Source organism: Saccopteryx leptura, chromosome 6, assembly GCF_036850995.1.
Source record: "Saccopteryx leptura isolate mSacLep1 chromosome 6, mSacLep1_pri_phased_curated, whole genome shotgun sequence".
In the NCBI taxonomy this organism is placed as follows: Eukaryota; Metazoa; Chordata; class Mammalia; order Chiroptera; family Emballonuridae; genus Saccopteryx; species Saccopteryx leptura.
The window spans coordinates 119,161,471-119,167,470 of NC_089508.1; positions in this window are offsets into that span (position 1 = coordinate 119,161,471).

The window sequence follows — 6,000 nt, forward strand, 5'->3', positions numbered from 1 at the left end:
AATACTCCCTCACTGTCTCTCAGAGTTGATTTATCCATTTGCAAGGAGAATTTTCTTGTTTTCAGCTTTTCAATAAGTTGTTTTTCAATATCCTCACTCATTTCTTCTATTCTTCTGCTAACAGTATTGTCACTGAGTGGCATAGCTTTTACATCTTTGTCATATTTTTCAAGAACCGTTTTAAGAAATGCTGATATTAAAATATGTGTTAAAATATATTCGATGTGACATAAAGTAAATGTATACTAAAAATTCATATTTATTTAAATGTATATAACACATTTACTACACTACCACCGCAAATCAAAAGGTATCTATATTTTTCCACTTGACAAAATTTTCTGGAAAGTCATGCTTCTAAAATTAAAATTGTCGTGCATGCACTATTATAGCCCCAATAATATTTATAAAATATTAGTGCTCTCTAGCCCCGATGCAAGAAGTACCTAATAAAGAGTTTAATATTGATAAAAATAAAATCAAATACTTACCAATTATATCTATACAATATATATATGTATATTTATTAAATCAACAAGCTTTTACAACAGTTTTGACTGAAACTTATTTCAAATTAACACCAACTGAATGATGTGAAACACTAGAGAAGTTGCGATGGGACAATTAGGTGAGAATAACTGCGTTGTTTAGCGAGTTTTTAAAATGTCCGGGGTTCCCCGCGGCAGATGGCACACTCCGCGGTCAACCCAGGATGAAGTTTACTTGATGACGCCAATCACCCAGTTGATATTTTGGTCTCGTCAAACAAAATTATACTTAATAATTATTTACCGCAATTATTTAAGAATTGCATTTTTTGTTAAATTTGGCACCGATATCTAGTATTGCATTTAAATGGCCCGGGGCGACAGAGTTAAAGTCGTGTTGAGTTCATTTTCAAATTGCCCCCCTTAACTATCGAATTGCCCCCCTGTGGGATGTGGGCCCCACATTGGGAAACACTGGTCCAGACTATCTTAATTTAACCTTGTTGTTTCCTTCATAAATTAAAAAATTAAAAAAACATATTAGATAAATAACAGTTAAGAGGTACCTAAATTTGTTAGTTTGACATATCTGTCATTTTTATGTTTATATTCAGAATTAGAAGTCAGATAAGGCATACCTCTATACAGTGATTTTGATAAGGACTTGTCCTCATAACACACTTGTATCTACTGAAACCTACTGTTTGTTGTGTACTATTCCTTGCCATTACCCACTGAGCTTTTGAGATAAAAATAAATAAATAAATAAATAAATAAATAAATAAATAAATAAAAGTTTACTGATGCCACACAATGGTTTTTTTAAAACCATTACAAACAGCTGACAATGTTTTTCATGTAGCTTTTCTTCTCTTTAAATTATCCTTTCTGTAAATATACTTTTAAATCATACTCTGAAATTTCAGCAGCATAATTTTCATCAAATTAATAAAAACTGTCCTATTGGAACACCATAGGATACTTCCATAATGTGTCCTACAGTCTCCAGTGAGCAATATGCCTGTAACATATTGTTTCAACCATTTCTGTATAAAGCTGTGTAAGTAGAAACAACTAGTGCACTGTTTTGTCATAGTTATATTATTACTCTGCTTCAAAATGAAAATCAAATAATTCTTCTAACTATTAAAATCACAACCAGTACCCTAGAAATTATAAATAAAAGCAATTACATCACAACTCATATTAAAAGTACAATATTGAATTTTGTCTTATTGAACAAAGTCTTGTTGCATCAAGGTTGAGGATACTTTATATCAGCCATAATTTTATGACCTCAGAGTCAATGTTGTGCTATGCAAAATAGAATTCTGAAGTATAAATCTTCTAACTTGAAATATTTATTTTCAGGTTACAGATACAAGAAGCATTCCTTAAACAATTCTACCTTGCTTAAAAACCACTCAGGTTTCTGTATTGTTTCTTTCTGTATTTAATATTTATAAAACTGTATTTTTTAAAAATGACTTATAATATATTAATAGTGATTCAAGAATTCAAGAATTGTATATAACTCTTTTCACTTCATTTTATTCTTAAAAGGAGATGTAATTAATTCTTTCTGGAAAGTGTTAAATCGAGTTTCATATATATTCATCAGAAGACTAGACTTCCCAGTCAAAAAATCAACAAGTATGATATGTAGGTTGAGTGTCTTAGTTGAGAGAATTAAGAGTTAGAAAGAATGGTGTTAAGCATTTCAGTAAATAAAATTCTATAGAAAAAAATTGTTTGAATGCTAGATGCTCCCTTGTAAACCTTCCAGAAGTTCTATGAATGTAAAAAATACTCATTATATCATAAGAAGAGATGAGTGCAAGATAAAGAGGAGGTGGAGTTTAAAAATCCCCTGTTGCTAAGTCAGCCCAAAGCTATGACACTGTTCCACAGACATGTGATTAGTTTTTGGGAAATCTGAGAAAAATACCAAGACATTATTTCTGTAAGTCAAATTTATGTCTTATTACAAGGTTCTTCTGTATTCCAGTCAGCGAAATTTTTCAACATTAAATAAGGAAGTTAGTAAGTCGATTTATAGAAGAACCACAACACAATAATTATTTATACTGGTAATTAACTGAGATGGATTCAAAACACTAAACAACAAAAATCTCTAATAAAAATATAATTTTAATAATAAAGTCACTTTCTTGATAGTTGCTCATTATATTTATTTCAAAGATTTGATTATGTATATGTGTATTAACCAAAAAGTTCTTAAATGAACTCTAAAAAATAGAAATTCCCAGTTTTGTAGTTTTCTGGGTTTGGCATAATGCTGTTAAAAATGTATACTTTTATTCAATGAGGGATTTCAATCTAAGACAGCCCTGTTGTAGATGTGCTTATATGTGTATGAATTAAGTATACAGGTGTGGGCAAAACTTGGTTTACAGTTGTGAGTACACAAACAGGATTTATTCTTGTATTATTATTTTTTAATTATTATATTTTTATTATTATTAACCTACTTTTGTCCACCTCTGTCTATGAATGATACTTAAACCAGTGAACTTTTTACACAGTTCTATATCTGTGGTAATAGGGTAGACATAAAAATATATGGTATATTTGATCCATTTAGGGTACATATGTTTATTTTACTCTATTTCTTCAATAAATTTATCTAGTAAGGATATACATGGAATAGAAAATACTTTAAAAAGTTATTTTAAAAATTTTAATAAATTACCTTGATCATTCCTTTTTAGTGCTTAAAAGCTGTTTAACCAAAATACTCTATCATTCATGTGATGTCAAAATTCTCTACACAGGGGTTAAGCTAATTTATTTTTATTTCTCACTGAGAAAAGAAAGTCTTTATTCAAAGTGTATCTGGAGATGTTTCCACTTCTATATGCCTGAAATTAAAAAAATCTATTTTCTCCATGTGATCACAATTATATATATTCTCTAATATTAAGGTGATATTTTTGAGTTTAATTTTCTTTATAGCTACTTTTATGGGTGCAATTTATAGACTCTTTTATAATTATTTGAATAGAGTTTATTTTAAGAATAATATCTAGGATAGTCTCCCCTGTGAAGAACCATAACTTCATAACATTTTTTTGATAGGTAATATGGCAAGCCTCAGGGAAAAAAAGAAGTGTGTACTCTCCTGAACACAAAAGTATTTGTAGAAATTTCCATCACATTTATTTTAGATCATGGTGTGTCAGTTTCAGATAATTATTTCACTGTTTGTTTTTCAAGTTAACAAAACTTCATACCTGAATCTATTTCCTTCCTAAATCTACTTCTATCCCTCTTTATCTATATCTCTATACTCATTGGCTCAATATGAAAATGTACACCTGAACAGACACTTCTCTCATGAAGACATAATAACAAATAACTATATGAAAAGATGCCCATTTTGTTAACTGTTAGAGAAATGCAAATCCGAACTACAAGAAGATACCACCTCACACCTGATTTTGTGAGAGAAGTGTCTGTTCAAGTCCTCTTTCCAATTTTTAATTGGATTGTTTGCTTCTATGTTGTTGAGTTTTGTGAGTTCTTTATAATTTAGATATTAGCCCATTGTGAAAGTTGATGTTTGTGAATATCAAATCCCATTTGGTTGGCTGGCCTTTTGTTTTGTTATCAGCTTCTTTTGCTGTACAGAAGCTTTTAGGTCGATATAGTCTATTTATTTATTTTTGCCTTTACTTCTTTTGCCTTTGGGGTCAACTTCATAAAATATTTTCTTTGACCAAGGTCTATAAGTATAAGTTTAATACATATGTTTCCTTCTACATAACTTATTGTTTTATAACAATACATGGCCTAGACATGAAAACAGCTAAAATGTCCCTTGATAGAGTATGGGATTAAGATGATGTGGTATATAGCCCTGTCTGTTATGCTCAGTGTTTAGAGTGTTGACCCAGTGTGCAGAAATAATAGGTTCAATTCCTGGTCAGGGCACACATGAGAAGCAACCATCTACTTTTCTTCTCTTTCTTCTGTCCCTTCTCTCCCTCTTTCCCTTTCTCAGCCAGTGGATCAACTGGTTCAACCATCACTCCAAGGCACTGAGGATAGCTCAGTTGAATAAAGCATCAGTCCCAGACAGGGCTGCTGGGTGGATCCTGGTTTGTGCACATACAGGAGTCAGTCTCTCTATTTCTTATCAACTTACTTAAAAATTAGAAGAAGAAGAAGAAGAAGAAGAAGAAGAAGAAGAAGAAGAAGAAGAAGAAGAAGAAAAAGAAGAAGAAGAAGATATGGTAGACATATACAAAGGAATACTAATCTGCCATTAAAAATGATAATATATTGCCATTTACATCAACATGAATTAACCTTGGGAACATTATACTAAGTGAAATAAATCAGGAAAAGTTAAGAACTGTATGATTTCACACATAAGTGGGATATAAAACTAAAACTCATAGACACAGATAAAAACTCACTGGTTACCAGTGGGAGGGGAATGGGGGTAGGGAAGTAAAGAGGGACAAATATATGGTGATAGAAAATGATTTGACTTTGGACAATGGGCATACAATACAATCAACAGTTCAAAGCCCATGGAAATGTTCACTGGAAATCTTAGTATTCTGTCAGTCAATGTCACTGCATTAATTTAATTTATAAATAAAATAAATATTGTAAGAATATTGTTTCAGATATTATATGTCTTTAATCAATTTTGAATTAATTTTTGTACATGGGGAAAACTGTAGTCAAGTTTCATTCTTTTGCATGTAACCACTTTTTTCTGCACCACTTATTGAAGAGCATTCTTTCCTCCATTGAATGTTTTGGGCTTCTTTGTTAAAAATTACTTGCCCATATATATGTGGTTTGATTTCTAGACTCTCTATTCTTTTCTACTGGTCTGTATGTCAATTATTCTGCCAATGCCATGCTGTTCTGATTATTATCGTGGCTCTATAGTATAATTTGAAGTTAGATAGTGTGATACCTCTGGCTTCATTTCTTTTATCTCAGAATTGCCTTAGTTTTCTGAAGTCTTTTATCATTCCATACAAATATGGTGATTTTTTGTTTTATTTTTTTAAAGAATGACATTGGGATTTAAATGAAGAATGCATTCCAGAAGATGGTGCTGGAGTAGACGGATGTACCAACATCTACCTCCCAGAACCAAAGTGGAATACAAACTAATTTTTAGAACTATCATCTGGAAAAAACAACTTTGGATTAAACTAAGAGGACTCTTCAACCAAGGCACACTGAAGAAGCCACACCAAGACTGTTAGGAAAAGCGGAAATGCGGAGAGGGCTGCCCAGCTCCCTGGAGCAAACGGCAGCAGGGAGAGACTCGCGTGGCAGGAAGTGAGTTTAGCAGAGGGGGAAGGGTCCTGAGCCCCAGGAACAAAGCCACAGCCTTCAGCCCCAGAGCCCAGAAGAGGCATAAGGACAGTATTTAGCTGGAAATAAGTCAGGATACTGTTTGTGAGAGTCTGATTTCTCAGACCCAGGATCCTTAAGGATTCTTAAGGAACCGTGCAGAACA